An 18,829-nucleotide genomic window follows, 5' to 3' on the forward strand; every position below is an offset into this window, starting at 1 on the left:
GCTGGACAGATTGAAGATTTACTTTTGTTTCCAGTCTGAATTCAGGACTCATTCACATAGTTTGTGTATTTAAAGGTGCACCACCAGAAATGTTGATGTGGATTAGTTCATTTAAATGATCTGGTTCATTTATGTGTCTAAAAAGGGGAAGCTTAAACACCATTTTGCATTTGCAGTGTTTCCATTAAATAAGATCACTTCCTGTCGTCATCTTCTTTGGGGTTTGCGCCCGTGCAAACATCTAGTTGTTGACCATGTGACTTTGTAATGCAGAAAAAGTGTTTCCATTGCAGTTTTGCAAGAATAAACCAATTACGATACAGTAAAAAAAAAGATGCCAAAACCTTTTATGGAACAATTAGATCTTTCGAAATTGCTGAGTTTCCGTTGAACAAATTTATTTTCAAAATGTCAAATTGTGCACTTGTATGGTCAGTGGAAACGTAGCTATATTAGCCAATCTATGAAAAAAATTGAGCTACTCTGCCTCCTCCCTGTGGTCCTGCTCTTAGATAGATAGATAGATAGATAGATAGATAGATAGATAGATAGATAGATAGATAGATAGATAGATAGATAGATAGATAGATAGATAGATAGATAGATAGATAGATAGATAGATAGATAGATAGATAGATAGATAGATAGAAACTTTATTCATCCCTTTGGGATTTACCCTCAGGGAAATTGTAGTTCAGTCTCCCACACAGCACTAATACATCAAATCCTTAAACTTTTTTTAAAATGAATTAATTCAAATTAATCCCATTAATTTTGATTGTCTTAGTAGATTTGTCAAAAAAAAACAAACATTTAATGTAAATCGTCTGTCAGACAGTTTTTCATTGATGGCAGAAAAAATGTATTTTATTTTATTATTATTTTTTTAATTACCAGCTTCATCCTGCTGGATAGGTGAGGAAATTATCAGAGGATAAGAGGATGGTCAAGAAGGGATTAGCGATGTACATGATAATCAGTAACCAGGTACAAAGCCTGGACTAATATTTAATCATTCAGCTTCTGTGTTCTCCTTGCCAACAGTCAGCAGGCTCCTCAGAAGTGCTTGGACCGTGGGTCAGCGCTGTGACGGGAGGGCAACAGTGGAGACACATTGAGACACAGCCAGAAACCAAATGCTGCTGAGTCGAGTTTATGTTGTAACAACAGAGAGTTTTCAGCACAATCAGAATCTCCTTTTATTAGTCTAGATGTGACCGCCTTATAGTTCTGTGGTGTAACCAGATTTCTTCATTTTAACTTAATCTATTATTCTTCTGTTTTCTTGCTCAAACAGCTCAAACATCCTAAAGTGTGTCAGCAGTCGACTTGTGTTCCCCGACACAATAAAAGCATTGATTCTCAAATTATCACTGAGCCAAAATATTTAACCTTCATCTTTTTTTTATGTTGTTGTGAAATTATTTTAAACGAATGGATGAATATTTTAGGAGTTTTATGGCTACAATTATAAAGGTTCGCATGAGCTTATTTTTTACATTTTTGGATGTTGCACAGCCATTATTTGTAGCATTTCAATAACCAATACATCAATACAATCCTTAAATCCAGGTCTTTCACAATTTATATGTTATTAATCCATAACAACTAAATAAAATGCTAAAAACTGCAAAAAAAATCCCCCAAAACGTAATTCGGTTCATAATTTTTTTCCAATATATTGCAAATATAACAATTTCCTAATCTTATTTACCAAATTTGTCAATACAAAAATCTGCACAGGGGCCTTCTGAACCATAGAACTTGTATTTAGATTTTTTGCAGAAGTTAGTTTTTCACATACTGCCAAGTTTATAACATCTATCCAAAGCCAGAAAAGAAATGTGCGTGTCATATAGACTTTGTATATTGTGGTGGACATTTTACGACAATGTATGCTATTTGTGTCCCGTTCGTGCCGTTACTGTTTCTCAATAAAGATCTAGAAAATAAAAAATAAAAAAAAACATGTACAGCACACGTGGCTTCGTTTTGTACACCACTTCCTCAGAGGTGGTTCAGGCATAGATCAATACGTAGACGCTTCATGGAGCGTTGAGTCGTACGTAAAAGCAGCTAATGCTTTCATACTGTTTTCTAATGAGAGAGAGCTGGTGAAAAACCGCTATTAGAGGAGAAGTTAATTAAAAACCAGAGGATTTAGTGTGGAAAGATGGGTCAGGATCAGAGCTGAAGCTGCTGTTCTTCAGTCTCTGTTTCCCAACTCAGCTTCACCATGTCGGTATTTAGCTATAAAGATGCTACGAGTCAGAGCCCAATATGCTGAAAATGTCTTTTTCTGAATGTGAAAGAAACATATACGAAACATATGCATTTTCTATTACACTTTCGGATAATTTCTCTTTTATCCTTGGCCTTAGCCTGTGAACAAGGACGTCTCAGAAGTCATTGGAGTTCTCCCAGTGTGACCAGCAGACTGAAGCCTGTGGCCAGTGTCCCCAGTATAATAAATAAATGTTTTATTCTTTCTCACTTTGTGTGTATTTTTAAATATCTCAATCTGAAGTATTAGTGTATTAATGTACCTTATGTAATGAAATAAAAATAATTTACTGTTAGAATTATTTTCACTCTTTGCTGTCAATAGCAGAGTTGACATACTGTAATAAATATTTATTCTCTGGAAAAAAGTAAGAAAAATATGTAGTTTAATGTTTGACAATGACTGATTTATAAATCAAAAGGCATTTCTCAATAACGTGTAAAAAATAAATACAGGAAAATTTGTTTCTTGTTTTGAAATGTTAAATGTACATTAAATTATGGAATTATGTAAATATATTCTTTAATAAAACACTGTAAAAGTGTGTCTGTTCATCAATTCAATATAAAAATTATCAGAATCATTTCTATCAAATAAAACATTGTGCTCTTTATTCAGAAATGCCCCAAAACAATTAAATAATCACATCAAAAGTTAGAACCTCTGTCTTTAGTAATTTCTTTGATTGCCAAATATATTAATGTGTGTGAGAAAATGTGTCAATGGCAGGTATTAACTTAAAATACTTTGTAGAACGGCACTTTATAAAGTTCGGTCCATTCACTTGTATTAGCTTACTGGCACATATTCCACATTCAATCTGGCGGACGCTGTTACGTATCGCAGCAACGGGTCCGCCCGCTCCATGAGGCGTCTACGTATTAATGTCTATGGGTGCAGGTACGCTGTATACGTGGGACAATGTGTATGGTACAGCATTTTGTACCCGTAAATAAAGTCCGACGGGAAATGAAGTCCTGTGAAAATATCTCACGATATCTTATGCTGTCGACGTGAGAATGGGAGATCCAAACCAGGAAGTGATTGCGCAGATCTAAAAACCATATAGATGGATATAGCGAATGGATATCCATCTATATGGATGTGTTTGGTTCCTCCGTTTACTATAAATCTGTGAAGTCGTAATGCGGCCATGTAACGCTTCTGGGACATGTGGATTGTTGGAAAAGTAAGTAAAAATTCTTACGGTTTTATATGCAAAAAAAAAAAAAAAAAATTGCTCTACCTTACATGGTTCGAATTCTACCGGCATTTGAAAAATATTTACATGCAACTCAGATCGCCGGCGATCCGACCGCCTGTAATGTTCTCCCTGTAAATGTGTGAGTTCTCTCTGGGTACTTTAGTTCAATGCCACCTTCCAAATACATGATGTTTAGCAGGTAGGACAGACCAGTGTTGGTCTGATCTGGCCAGAACGCCATCCTCTATCGTTACTGTGTCCTCTACGTGGCTGCAAAGCAGACTTCATAAGAAGCCATAAGGCTTTGTTGCAACAATTATGTTATTCTTGTCTCTACACCATCAAGACCAGACTTCTATTGTATAATGGTGCATCCAGAGCTGTTCCAGATTAGTCTACCTTAATCAAACTCTAGTTAATTTGCCTAGAAAGTCCAGATTGCTTGGGGAGGTGTGAATACACAATTAAGCTCTGATGCGGACTGGAAAAGCAAATTCTAGTCAGTCTACAAACCTAGGTCTGTTCAGTTGAAGTGAACTCTGACACGTTTTGAATGCATATGTTCAGGGCATCCATCCATTTTCTTTACACCCTTGTCCCTTAGTGGGGTTGGGAGGGGTGCTGGTGCTGGTGCCTATCTCCTGCTAACGTTCCGGGCGAGAGGGGGTCACCCTGGACAGGTCGCCAGTCTGTCGCGCAGGGCATATGTTCAGGGCATTCTGGGTAAATACAACCAAAACAAGCATGTGTTCAACACTAGTGGGAGAAAGTACCAAAGACAAACCGCTAGAATTTGACACTCCATTTTTGGTTGCATTTTGTGAAGAAGAAAGTTGCGCTCTGTGTCTTCTTCAGAGGGATTTGTGTCATTTCCTTCAGTGGTTCTTGGTGCAGCGCCCTCCACTGTTTACCCCCTCCACTGAGGGGGTAAACCTGTTTACCCCCTCCACTGAGGGGGTAAACAGGTTTTCAAAAGGTTTGGTTGGTTTGATACAGTGCAGCATGAAAGTGAACCTCATCAGATGAAAATGTAAGAGATGTTGTAATTTTGGTTCCCAATCAGTCTGGCGGTTCTTGGTCTTCAGGGCGTGCTGTTAGTTTTTTGAGGGTGTCAAAAGTTTATTAGAGAACACGCTGCACTACTTTGTGTTGGACTAGAATACAAAATCCTAATAAAAAGCATTTAGTTTTCTGGGGAAAACATGGAAAAATTGAGCGGGTATTTCTACTTTTGTACGACTCACCTGTGACCTCTCCTTGTCTTTGGGAACTGTTGCCCATATATATTTTTGACTCCCCACAGCTGCAGGAGACACAGAAAGTCTGGGTCGCAGCTTTTCCAACCTTTAATAAAAGTGGACTCGTGCCCCTGACACCCCCCCTTACCCCCTTAAACCCTCCCCTCCGGAGGGACAGGCCTCCATGGCCCTAGCCTCCTGTACTCTGGCCTTGCCACTTCGCACTCTAATTGCTGGCTCATAAGAAAGCACCACGGCAACAAATCCAGTTAACGATAGTGGCATATTGATCGTGGGCAGGCAGCGCCCCTGTCCCGAGGTGAGGGAGGAGGGGCGCTGCAGCTTTTACAACCCGAGGGAAGGCCTGCACCCAATAAAGAGCAGCTCCCTGTGACAAAATAAAAACCAAAAGGTGGTCAAAGTGATATAATTACCGGCCAGCCGCTCTGACCCTAACTGTATGTGAATAATAGACTATGGGATGCACGTATAGCTGATGGTGGGAGTGGCGGAGAGAGTGGGGAACAAGGGGAGGCCCTCATTATAGTGCAGGACTGGGAAACCTGTTCAATTTTCTCCATTAAAGAGAGCTGAAGAAGCACTTTCTCCCCTGTCCCAGCAGAGCTATTAAATACCTATAGTCTGAGCACTGAAGAAGTCCGATCTCACACTAGGCCACAAACACCCACCGGCAGCACAAGAACATTAAACCAAACAGACCTGAAAGCTATGAATACACAAAAGCCATATAAGAGCCCATAAATCTGTGATGTCGTCAATACGAAAATGCTCTCCTGCTACTCAGACTTCTTTATGGTTACATGGCATGTTAGGCATAATTTCCTTTTATTTGTTGTGCCGCCGATGTTGTAAACATCCTGTACACATTATGTGCATTGCCGGTACACAGTAAAAACTGCTGGGTTAAAAATAACCCAATTCATAACCCAGCGCTGGGTCATATATGGACCGACCCAACGCTGGGTTGTTTTAACTCAACTGGGTTGGGTTGAGGGTTTGACCCAGCACATTGGGTCATGGCAACTGACCAAAGGTTGGGTTAAATTGACCCAAAATTGGGTTGAAACTCATAACCCAACATAAGGGTTATTGTACCACTATAGTTGGGTTAAAATAAAAAAAAAAGATTTATTTTAAATTTCACTATATAAAAACAGGATTAAAAACCATATGAATTTAAAGCTTTTTATTTCCACATGATGCATATATAGAGCCAGCAGATTTCACCTGCAAAAGTTACAAAACATAAGTTGTTTTAAAAGTATATATATATAATATATATATATATATAGTTAAATCACTTTAACTCATTTGGCTACAACTCCAGAAGTATCTGTTACTACACATTAGAAAACATTTCTTGTAAAAAGTCTGTTTTAAAAAAAAACTACAAATAAAACTTTCAGCCATTAAACAAGGAGCATTTTAACGACACTTTAGCATTTTTGCCTGTCTCCCTGCATGAGGACATACGGGTTGTCGCATTTTGTAGATGCGCCACCAGGTTTGTCCCAACCTGATGGAGAGAAGACAGAAAAAACAGACCATTAGTGATGCACTTATTTAAACAGTTAACAATTTGAGCATGATTCAGAGATGAAGGTTGACTTACAGGCTGGATATCAATGAAGCCTTCTGAACATCCAGGTTGATGGGTCTGAAAATCTTCTCCCAAATGCGTAAGTAGGGAGGAGTACTGGCAGCAGCTGCAGGGCTACATCATCTTGCCTGTCTGGCAAACATAAGCTTGTGTTAAAAAGTTAAATGTTAAAAACAGTTTAGAAAACATTTCTTGAGCTTCAATACCTTAAGGGAGAAAATCCATGTTGTTGAGAAGATGGCCGCTCCTTCCTCTTCTTGGCCGTACAAAAGATCTCTGTTGAGAACAAGAGAGAGAAGACACAAATGCAATTGAATGTACCTTTAAATTCACCTTTAGTGAATTTAAAGGTACATTCTCAAAAACTAATTTCTGACTGATTCTAGTTTAACACAAAACCTCACTACTGAATGTGATGCACTTATTTAAACAATTTGAGCATAATTCAGAGATTAATGTTGACTTACAGACTGGATATCAATGAAGCCTTCTGAACCTCCAGGTTGATGGGTCTGAAACTTCTCCCAAATGAGTAAGTAGGGCAGAGTACTGGCAGCAGCTGCAGGATTACATCTTCTTCTGTATCAAACATAAGCTAGTTTTAAAATGTTTCAGTAACTAGAAAGCATGAAAACATTTTAGAGAACATTTCTTCTGAGCTTCAATACCTTGAGGGAGCAGACACATGTTCTTGGCCATACAGAAGGTCTTTGTTGAGAACGAAGAGTTTGGGTTTCGCTTAATTCTCCTGAAGATCCTGGATGTAAAATTACAAAATCTATCAGAAAAGACAAAATCACAAATCAAACTTCAAGAATGACTGAATTAAATCTTATAGCTGTGTCCACTGCAAATAACTTGTAATTAGCCAGCAATTTCAAATGTTCAGAGTAATTTTTATGTTCCTAAAAATAAATATAGCACTTAATAAAATAAGATAACACATAATTTAATTTAGAAGTAAAACTTAACTTAAACACTAAGTTAGTGCTGAATAACTTTCAGCACTAACTTTAAATAAATGTATTTGTAATTAATAGTAACAATAATAATAAAATTAGCAAACATTAACATTAGATAGTCTTATTTTTGCTTTTAACTCGTTGCCGAAAGCCAGCGGGAGTTTGAAAGCAATGTGCCGGGAGACGGTCGTTCTCTCTCGGCTTAACGAGCCGCACACGATGACAAGGTCAACTGACAGAGCGGGCGAGACGAGCCAGCGGCAGCAGGGGAGCGGATAAGTCCGAACACGTCCGAGCATGTTTGTAATTAAGCTATATGTTAATAAGCCGAGCACATAGTTATTATAAATGACACACAACTAATTTATAGTAACTTTGCAAAAGTTATTTTATGTTCAAAAAGCATAATATACCCAATTTATTAAAGCTCTGCTCGCTCTCCTCCGCCATTACTGCTGGTGTTGTCGCCTAAACCCGCTGAGGATGCGCGCGCATATTGCACCCAGCGAAAATCGGGACAAACCGTCAGCTATCATTCCTTTTAAAACTAAATCGATTTTTAAACATTTGAACATGTTAAGTTACTAACAAATATGATTGAGGTTATATTAAACAACTGAATTTAATTTACTTGACAACTTGGGCCCTTCCCCTTCATCTTTTTTTTTTCCCCAACAGCCGTACACCGAAGCTCTTTGTCAGAGCAAGCTACCGTAATAAACATTTTAAATAACCATAAAAATAAATATCAAACATGTTTGAAAAAAAATCTATTTATTTATAAAACCCTATTCACGTTGAAACGTTATCGTAAAGTTCTTTTTATTTACCATGTCTTATTTCAAAGTAGACGAGAAGCCCGATATGCAACGTTCACAGTCTTGTTGAAAATGGAGGCTTGTGAAGAGGGGCGTGGCTTCTTCCAAGTTACGTCTTTAACCCAACCGATTGGGTAAATTTACCCCCTGACCCAACAGAAGTGTTCAAGCTGTAAACCTCCGGTAAATTTCTGACCCAACTCTTGCGTTATGAATTTTGACCCAATATTTGGTCAAACTAACCCAACCTATGACCCAACACCTTCAACCCAGAAATTGGGTTATGAAAATAACCCAGCATTTTTTACTGTGTACCGAGACGTATTTTAGGGAAACTGGGTCTCGTGTGCCGGATGCCTATTAGAGTAGGAAACAAAGCATATTAGTCAAACCACTTATTTCCATATTTAAACAACAAGCAATGCTGCATTTTCATCTCATTTATTTGCATGGCGGCTCACAGCAAAAGGTGATAGAATGAGGCCAAACCACGGGGAGCTCTGCAAGATTGTGTTTTTGCTCAACATCCATCAAAGATGGGGGTTTTTGTCCCGTTTTTTTTCGTACAGATACAATGCACCACAAATTAACACGATCTGCTAAACATCAAAGTGAAAATTGATCTTCAAAGCGCTGATTTTTTTCTTTCTATAATCTGTTGCAGAGTGGTGATAAATGGCTGCTTCCTTTTCTTCTGTTGGGGAATCTGGCTTCCTTTCAACTCGCACTGAATCACAATGTCTCCAACTACTAGAACAAAATCTTTGTTCAGTTCATCAGCACAGCAAACATCCTCTTTTTCATCAGGTTGCATTATAAATGATGCTTTAAAATAAAATGCTCTATTTGATCCCGCATCATGTAATTTTTTATTCTTTTTGGCCTTGCCAAAGTGTCTGTCCTGTGGGAAAACGTCCCTACTTTGTCACAATAAACTTGAATATATTTTAATGGGATTTTATATTGACACAAAGTAAAGCACACAAGGCAATAAGTGGCCTTACAAAAAATGTGTCTAAGTAGGGCGTACGTTTGCATAATGTCACCTTTACTCGAAAAAGCCAAACATGAAAGAACACACCAAGCACAAAGTTATAAAAACGATGAAATACTAAAACAATATCCCACATTTTGAACATCTCAGAGAATTTTCAGACTGTTAGGACAAAATCTTTTAGTTGTAGGGCGTTCAGTAGGGGACCAAAATAGCAACTTATTACATTTTCAGCTGTTGTTTGTTTTCACTCTGCACTGCGTCAAACAAACCAAACCGTTTGAAAAGCCTCTTGACCTCCTCACCTGTGGGGGCGCTGCTCCAAGAACCACTTAAGAAACGACACAAAAACCTCTGAAGAAAACACTGACAGCAACTTCCTTTAATCACAAAACGTACACAAAAGTGTCAGATTTTTGCTGGTATAGGATTTGTCTTTCGTCTTTGGTAAAAGATCTCGAGTCATTTCTTCTGTTAGCGCTTGACTGCTTGGTTTGAGATGTTCATAAGTTATTTAGCTCCTAAAATGTCTAATTTAGATTTTCTTTTATTGAATCTATCTTGAGATGTGTACATTTCAGCTCACAGAAGCTCTTTCAATGCTATTTTTATTTTTTTTAAACTAACTTTTACTAGATTGTTAATTAATCATTTACAGGTCAATGTTACCTTAGCTTGACAATGACAGTTTACCTGTAAAATTGATAAGTGGTTGAAATTTTGGGTGTATCTAACTTTGTGCGGATGCATCTAAGTAAAAGAGTTGGACACACCAGTGCAACCAGTACAAAAGTCAGTCTAGTGCCCTCAGAGAAACAGCCGTCCAACTCAACTGACAAGCTGGGCAAGGAGAGCATTAATCAAAGAATGCTGTCATGAGACCAACTCAGGTGGGAAACCTAATGAAATATGGACTCCGCAAAATAGATTTCATACAAAAAAAGGGCAAAATTGTTGAGTTGTTGAATGAAAGCACCGAGATGTCCTGCTTCAAATATTTCCACAAGCCATGTGGAGCTGATGGCAAACGTGGAGGCAGGCGCTCTGGTCAGGGGCATGCAGACCAAAAGTTTGTTCTACAAACAAAACACAGAGTGGTCAAAAACTAAAACCTTGAACTCACCATGAAACGTGGTGGTGGTAGCATCATGCTGTGGGACAATACTGAAAGAAAACCTATTAGAATCTGCAAGTGGCACCTGGGACAGTCGATTAAACAGTCAACAAGAGGAGTAATGCAATTGCTTAGATCAGGGGTGTCCAAAGTCCAATGACACCCCTGGCTAAGATGAAAGAATATTCACGTTAGGATAGTCTAAATCAGGGGTGTCCAAAGTCGGTCCTCGAGGGCCGGCATACTGCATGTTTTAGTTCTCTCCCTGGTGGTAGTAACAACCTTTTCAGCATGTCAGTGTTCTTCTTAGACCTCTAACGATCCATTGTTTGATCCAGATGTGTTAAATCACTGGTCTAAATACTTTAAAAATAATGTTTGCAGAAACTTTTTATCCAATCCAACTGATTTTGTATAAAGATTTGAAATACTGATAGATATCCCCAAAAGATTTGGAGCTTTGTTATCAAGTAAAATCCAAATAAAAGGCATATAAGTTTGGTATGTGTGACATATCGAGAAAAAAATAAAAGCATGGGAATAGTTTTGGAAAGCACTGCACTCCATTCATCGGGAAGCTAAGTAACAGAGTTCAGACGCACATCTTTCTTCATCCTTAATGTTCCATTTATTTCAATATGATCTAAAGTGTTTGCACAACTTTGAGCTCTTTTCTATCACTTTGTGTTTGAACCACAGATTTCTGGCTCATGTATGCAGCTTCATCATGTGTCAGACAGTCACTCAGCTCTGATTGGTGACATTGAATCATTTACAGCGGCCAAGGAAGCCGGGGGCGCTTATGTCTGGAAATTTTTCCACCCCCTGAAAGGGTCACGCATGGTGATGGGGCGCCGTAATATGCCATTGGGGATCGACGCTGACCTTAGGCTCTAAATCACTTTCCATTTTGGGAGGAGAATTAAGTTTGAACCTCTGATGTGTCCAGCCCTCGATTGATTCTCTTGACAGCACTCAGCATCCATGGGTGGGGCAGTCTGCATGAGCGGAATACCCCTTTTAAATCAATGTTGTTTCGCTCCCTTTATTTACCCCGGCAGTCCACAAATATTGATGAGTGACTTAAATGCAAACAGAGGTATTACATTTTCGTTTTACGATTATACTGTGGACAGGTTTCAGTGAATTTGTGTTCCAAAAAAAAAAAATATATATATGCACAAAATTTCAACCTAAATCATATGAACGACTTGGAGAAGAGCAAAAGATATGATTCTACAACAGCGTGTTGGAGGCATTGTAGGTAGAGAAAAAAAGAGAACATTATCAATAAAATCTCAGAAATTTTCTGAAAAGAACTTAGAAATTTTCTCGGAAAATTTTTCTGAGAGTAAGTTCATGTTTTCTGGGTATTTTAGCAGAAATGTACTCCTCTTGTTTTTCTATGTAACATGGCCCTGATATGCCATTTTATGATCATTCCTCATTATATGGTTGGAAGATTTTTTACATTTTACCTTCTAAAAAACAGGTTAGACACATGAATGAAGAAGTTTATAGGCAGGCTTATGATGTTTCATGACATGAACTTTGAGGACATTTTAAGGGGTTCTAATTAGTGGTAGGACTCAGAAGTTTTAATCGCAAGATCTGTAATTAATCACATTAAAGCAAAAACCATATATTGACAAAATAAACTTTTTTTTTTTTTCAAAAAACCCTTTTGGAGCTAAATCATTGAATAAATAAACACTAGCTCACTTGCTTTTAATGCTACTCAACCATCAGATTGGTGCAAAGTGATATTACACACAGCTCAGACTTTCCACTTCGTTTCTACAACAATGTTGCCATTTATATTTAAACTTCATTTGACAAATCTTTTAAAAAAATGCATGTAATAATGTATTTGAAATATTTGCTTGTTGACAATGTAAGATTATTTAAACTTTTTTGCCCATACTTTTAAACCTGAAGCAAAACATAACATGCAAACTAACTTATTTGCAAATTTCCTTTGAATTAGCAGCAGTTTTTCAATGCAGTGCTGCTGCTTCATTTGTACATTCAGAGTATACCTTAACTCATCATTACCACCCAATGTTGAATTATGATTTCTTTTTAAAAGGAAGGAAATGGAAATATTTGATTTGGCATAAGTGCAGCCACTCTACAGAAAAGGAAGGACAAAAAGGTTTAAGAAAAGTGTGTGCTTTGAAAGAGTGGAATAGGTTGTATCTTTTAAACATACTTTTAACTAAATGTTTTATTGGAGGCAGTTATTAATTGCTTCCTTACAATGTGTTTCTCCTGCGTTATACTGTTGAGTGTTAACATTTGCACCCTAAACACACAATGGCGAGAGCTGAAACATTCTCAACACAACACTTTTATTGCGGTTAATAAAGCACATATGCAGATGTACACACAAATCCTTGTTAGTATATTGTGTGCAGTGTGTAAATGAAGTGCCATGAAAACAGGGAGCTGGGAGTGACTTAAGGAGGCTTTGATAAATGGAGCGAAGGCGCATAAGGTAAAACTTTACGTTTCATTTTTTGCTGATGAATGCAGCCTAAATCTTTTATCAGCCTCATCCTCCTTCACAGAGCGCTGAGCTGTTATATGTCTGATAAAATGAGCACAGAGGAATTCAGCTATCAGGTGTGTGTTGAAATGACTGGTTTGGGTTGCCCTAAAAAAAAAAAAAAAAAAAAAGAAAAATCTTCCTATTCTTACTTTGTAAAGTGCAAGAAAAGAAAATGAGCATCTGTCAAAAACACTGCGCAATTTGCACAGTTCTGCACGGCAACTTAAAGTCAATCTGCTAAATTGCCTGTGTAAAACTATCCATTGGCTACATGTTCAAACAGAAAAATAAATTGTATGACTTACAGCAATTGGAAAGCCTAGCCATCCTTAAACGCTATTTATTGATCAGATGCCACTGCTACAAAAGGTTTAATTAAACCCCTTGCTCCATGCTCACACCCACCTTTTTTCCTGTGAAACATTCACAATACCTGTGTTGTAAACAAAAATTTTTCTTGGGTTGGTATTTGTTAGAAAATATCTTTTTTTATTTTTCTAAAGCTGCTGAAATTCAAACCTTGAGAAGCAGTGACACATGCAGATTAACAATTTTACTGACACAAAGTTCAGTTGTCGGTAATATGTGTGGTCTTCCTTTGCATATTTCCTGCACACTTCATAGAAATGACAGTTTCTGTTGTGTGTTTACCTGCACATGTTTAGCTAAATCATTAGTTCTTCAAAGGTTCCATATTGCCAGCGTATTATTAAACTATTATTTTTGTCTAATTAACTGAAATGAAAAAATAATGTAAGTGGTTCATTGTGTGTGGGCACACCAGGAAGCTAATAAGAGTAACATGAGGCCTCTAATAATAGCAATAGAACAAAGGCATTATAAAGGGGAAATTTAAAACATTAAATTTCCCCTTTTCTTAAAGATGTGTGCTCAGGCTTTATTAACTCTGAATTAAGTTTTCTTTAACAAAAAAAAAACAAACTAAAACCCAGTGTATATCTGTATCTATAGCAGAGTGTCCGCGCATCCTTAAAAAGTTTTAAATTCATGTGTCAATCTCACCCATCGTGGGTGTTGGGGCTATTGGTAATCAGGTGCTAATATATGCTTGCTAGCTAGCTAGCTAGTTTACATCCATTATGAAAATTTATTACCAGTGGCTCGCTTCTGTTTCCAAACGATACAGTGCTTACGTTCAGAAATGTTAGTTTTGATCCCCTGGTCTTACCTATTGTTACTTTGAGTGGAAAAAGAATATAGCGTGGAATCAACAAAGATCCACCTATGAGGACAAATAGGAATTCTATCTGGAAAGACTCAGACGGAGAAAAAGGAACAATTAAAAGATTTAATGACAGAAATGAATAACAGTTCTTTGGCGCTCGGGCCCTGGTAGCTGATTTGAGCTGAGATTTGATGTGAACTCGATGAACATCCCGATAACTGATTAGGGATGCTCTCCCCCCGGGGCCCGACACTGGTGGTGGAGGTCGGGAAAGGGTGCTATCCTGGAAAGCCGAAGGATGTGGGTGAAAAGTGGAGGTGGTGGGTTGAATGCAGCTGGGGACCAGTTGACGGCTTGGGTGAGGATCCTTTTATGTAGAGCTTGATTGATGATTGGACGCACCAGGTGAGGTCCAGCGCTGAGGTCGGAGATGGGCTTGGCGGGATGGGATGTGCGAACGGAGGGGGCAGAGTCTTCCAGCCTGAATTTACGCTATCAGCTACATTTCAATCTGGAAAGACTCAGATGGAGAAAAAGGAACAATTAAAAGATTTAATGGCAGAAATGAATAACAGTTCTTTGGCGCTCTGGCCCCGGTAGCTGATTTGAGCTGAGATTTGATGTGAATTCAATGAACATCCCGATAACTGATATGGTATGCTCTCCCCCAAAAATGGGCTGAGGCCGAGGCCCGAGGAAAAGTGAGACCTAAAACTGTGACTAAAACAGTAGAGCTGTACAAAATATCAAATTGCAATCTTACAATATCACCACTTGCGATATTAAAATGGCATTGGACTGCTTGGATGCAATATTTAGTAGGATATTATATTTCATATGTAAGGCATTTACATTCTAAAAATTGGCAATGTATTTAGATGGTCTTCAGTAGCACAGAGGCTAAATCTTATGGCGATGACAGTAGTTAGGCTGTAATGGTAAAGAAAGAAAATTGTTCTGGAAAGCTGGGTTCAATGGAATCAATGTTAATATTGCAAGTTTCTTCAATACTTTCCAAATTTAATATTCTATGGATAATGTGCTGCATAACATTTCAGCAACCGGCACTCTGTGTGATGAGGGCACGAATCAGAAAATAAGTTTTCCTTGGTAGGATGTATGAGTCAGATCAACTGTGGTTATGAAATATACTGAACATATTTTTTGTGAGGCATATCAGATGTGATTTTAAACTATCTGGATTGAAAGAACTTGATTTAGATGAGACACTCAAAATAGGTCAAGAGTGTGTTTACAACACAAATAGTGGTTTGTGAGGGAGCTGTGTGAACAGAGAATGAGAAACAGGCCAGAATGGATCAATATCAGAAGTTGGAACAGACTTGCTTCAGTCATTTCAGCTGTTTATGCTGCTTTGTGCTCTAGGATAGAATGGCTATCGTCAACAATTCATGCTAGGACAGTAATGCTTTTTTTCATTTAAACACTAAAAGGGTACATTGACCTAAAGAGGTTGTGCACTTTTATGTCTGAAAATGTTGTATTCCATGTAAAGAAACAGAAACCATTGAAAGCACAAGTTAAGGTATTGGTACATTTAACACACATGGCAGCCATTTTGGATTTTGAGGTTGGATTGGTATTACATTACATTACCTGCCCACTTGGAATTTCAACTTCAGGACATTATTCTAGTTTATTTACATAATTTTGATGCAGGAAATTTCAACTACTGAGAAACACCAGGATGAACAAAGGCCTTTAAGCTAACTTTCTGTCTGTGTTTCTTTCTGAAACAACTTTAATTTATCATCATTTCATTTCACTCTATAAAAAACACAAATTAAAAAAAGTTATCCTATTGCATTAGTCTTTAATGTTTTTATATTGGCACTTCCTGTTGTGTTTCTTGATTTAGTGATGATTACAAAATGTCTGAGTACCACTTGTTTTTAGTGAAATATCCAAAGAACTAAAAAAAAGTTCAGAATATTAGACTTGGGGACAGTGTAGATAAGAAACCTGGCCCCTCCTAAGAACCAAGAAACTTGGCTGTTTTTTTGTTTTTGTTTGTTTTTTTGAGGTTATTTTCAGCAAACAAGTGATGTGCACAGCCTGAATAAATCCATTTATTTTAGTTACTCGTGTGGTTATGAGACCAGCTGTGCCTATTCCAGAATCCCCTACAGGGTGATGAAAACAAACAAACAACTTCTCATTTTAACAGAGACAGATGTTTGGAAGATCGACTCGGCTGAATTTTCCTCATGGCATCTTATCAGTTCTTTTTCCGGTCAGCAGTGCAAAGCAAAAGCGATTTCCAATCAGTCGAAACTTTTCAAGCTTTGCTAATGACGCCCGTAGTTTTGTGGTTCTGCAGAGGAGGCACGGGGAGAAAGGAGGGCAACGTCCTAACACAAGCAAGTCTGGAGAGATACTTAAAAAAATAGAAGCTGTTGTTCTTCCATCCTTCTTACCCCCTACTCGTTCCCTCCCTTCCCTTCTAACTTGTCAAGTATTCACCTCTTACTCATAAGCAGCTGTTGCCCATCGTTCAACAGACCAAACTGTTTACCCCGCGCTGTCACAGTCGCATCCAGTGACCGGTTATCAGGTCCCGCCCTCGACAGGGACCAACGCTCTTGATGAGTTTCCAAAGACGCAGATTAAAGTGGCTATGCTCAGGAAGGATGGAAGTAGGGCAGCTAATTAGCCGCACCTCTCAGGGCCGGGCGAGTTGGCTGTTTTTCACCTTGACAGGGAAATTCCACAAATAATGGGGATGTGGTTGAGGAGCTGGATCTGGAATATTTAATGAGAGTGGGAGGAAAAGACGAGTCAACTTAAAGTAGGGAAAGTGGAAGGAGAAGGCGGATGGCCCAGGAAAGGTTACTCTTGAACTCTTGTGCTTGAACATGGGGTGGAGTTTGCAGATTGCAGATTCTGTTTTGACGTGTGCACTTTCTGAAAAAAGATCTGGGTTGAAGTGCAGGTGTTGTCTCTCAAGGAGAGGATGTAATGTAGGAATTGCATAAATATGTGTAGTACGCTGGAACTTTAAAGTGAACTAATCTTTTCATTAAGCCGTGATGCTTGCGTTGAACTTTTGGCAAGTTGACTTTACCATGTCTAGATGCTTAAACACAGTCCCTTCCGTGCTTATAACTGTGATTTCTGATTGGCATCAACATCGCATCAACAGATCTGTTGATGCGAAGTTATTGGCTGATTTGCTATTTCTGTAAGACAGTTGTACCTAATAAAATGGCTGATCAGTGTACAGATGTTTCAAACATTTATTTACATAAATATTTGTTTAGTAAGGTCTACAAATATTGTTTTAGTTGAATCTTAAGAAGAGTTTTGGAAGCTTGTATCCAGTTAATCATTAGATTTTCAATGATTCATTTTGTTCTTTTGTTTTGTTGGATTGTTTAATAAAAAATACTTCAAACATTACTTTTGGAAGATGTTACCGTCTTTTAGGTTGATACATGTACAATTCAAGTTTATTTGCATCGTACATTTCAGTAACAAGGCAGGTCATAGTGCTTTACACCATCAAAGTGTGATATGGTCACCAATTATGAAATATCCAATTACCTTTACATTTTGTCAAATGGCATCTACAAAAACATTAAGCAAATACACATTAATATAATGATGAATGTTCCAATTACTACTAATCAAAGGCAGCTGTAAACCGGCGGGTTTTTAGTCTCGACTTAAAGGAACTCAGTGTTTCAGCTGTTTTGCAGTTCCAGATTTGTGGTACATAGAAGCTGAATGTTGCTTCTCCATGTTTGGTTGTGGTTCTGGGAATGCAGAGCAGAACCAGAACCAGAAGACCTGAGAGACCTGGAAGGTTGATATAACAATAGCAGGTTTTAGTGTATTAAATGATAAACATAAACCCATATTAACCAACCTTAAATTGATTTTTTTCTCTTCCTTTGGGACAGATACTCTTGCCATTGTTGAACATAATATCCAACAATTTTCGGTTACCTGTCAAGGTTCCTTTTTAGGCATTGTACAGGTCCTTCTAAAAAAATTAGCATATTGTGATAAAGTTAATTATTTTTCATAATGTAATGATAAAAATTAAACTCTAATTTAACTCTAATTCATTGCACACCAACTGAAATATTTCAGATCTTTTATTGTTTTAATACTGATGATTTTGGCATGCAGCTCATGAAAACCCAAAATCCCTGTCTCAAAAAATTAGCATATTTCATCCGACCAATAAAAGAAATGTGTTTTATGACCAAGAAAGTCAACCTTCAAATAATTATGTTCAGTTATGCACTCAATACTTGGTCAGGAATCTTTTTGCAGCCTTCAATGCGGTGTGGCATGGAGGCAATCAGCCTGTGGCCCTGCTGAGGTGTTATGGAGGCCCAGGATGCTTCGATGGCGGCCTTAAGCTCATCCAGAGTTTTGGGTCTTGCGTCTCTCAACTTTCTCTTCACAATATCCCACAGATTCTCTATGGGGTTCAGGTCAGGAGAGTTGGCAGGCCAATTTGAGCACAGTAATACCATGGTCAGTAATACCAGTGGTTTTGGCACTGTGAGCAGGTGCCAGGTTGTGCTGAAAAATTAAATCTTCCTCTCCATAAAGCTTTTCAGCAGATGGAGCATGAAGTGCTCCAAAACCTCCTGATAGCTGCTGCATCCACAGGACAAAAAATGGGATTTTCGTCAGCTATTGACACCTTGTTCTGCCGTGCGCATGGAAATTGAGGGCTTTCGGCAAGAGGTTTTAGTCAGAGTCAAACACTGCCAAAAATGGTCAAAAACGCTGTGTGTTCGTGTTCCCCTATCACCCCCCTCCCCTTGTGCCTAGCAGAGGTTTTCGTATTTAAATTAAGTTGCTGTGTGCCATGCAATT

General features: G+C 38.1%; 1 protein-coding gene and 1 long non-coding RNA gene across 13 annotated transcripts in view; one reads left to right on the plus strand and one right to left on the minus strand.

Moving 5' to 3' along the window:
• robo2 (roundabout, axon guidance receptor, homolog 2 (Drosophila)) overlaps positions 1-18,829 on the plus strand; it is a 525,042-nt gene that overhangs the window by 196,124 nt on the left and 310,089 nt on the right. The gene's annotated exons all lie outside the window — the stretch shown is intronic.
• Positions 5,915-7,097, minus strand: LOC145554629 (uncharacterized). Of its 2 annotated transcripts, none has more exons than XR_014090618.1 (5): positions 7,016-7,097; positions 6,815-6,926; positions 6,554-6,621; positions 6,360-6,475; positions 5,915-6,263 (listed from the first exon to the last, which is right to left on the minus strand). It is a non-coding gene; the product is annotated as an uncharacterized LOC145554629 (long non-coding RNA). The 2 variants fall into 2 exon arrangements; XR_014090617.1 differs by having other exon boundaries at positions 6,360-6,479.

Source organism: Poecilia reticulata, chromosome 13 (genome assembly GCF_904066995.2).
Source record: "Poecilia reticulata chromosome 13, P_reticulata-male-v2, whole genome shotgun sequence".
In the NCBI taxonomy this organism is placed as follows: domain Eukaryota; kingdom Metazoa; phylum Chordata; class Actinopteri; order Cyprinodontiformes; family Poeciliidae; genus Poecilia; species Poecilia reticulata.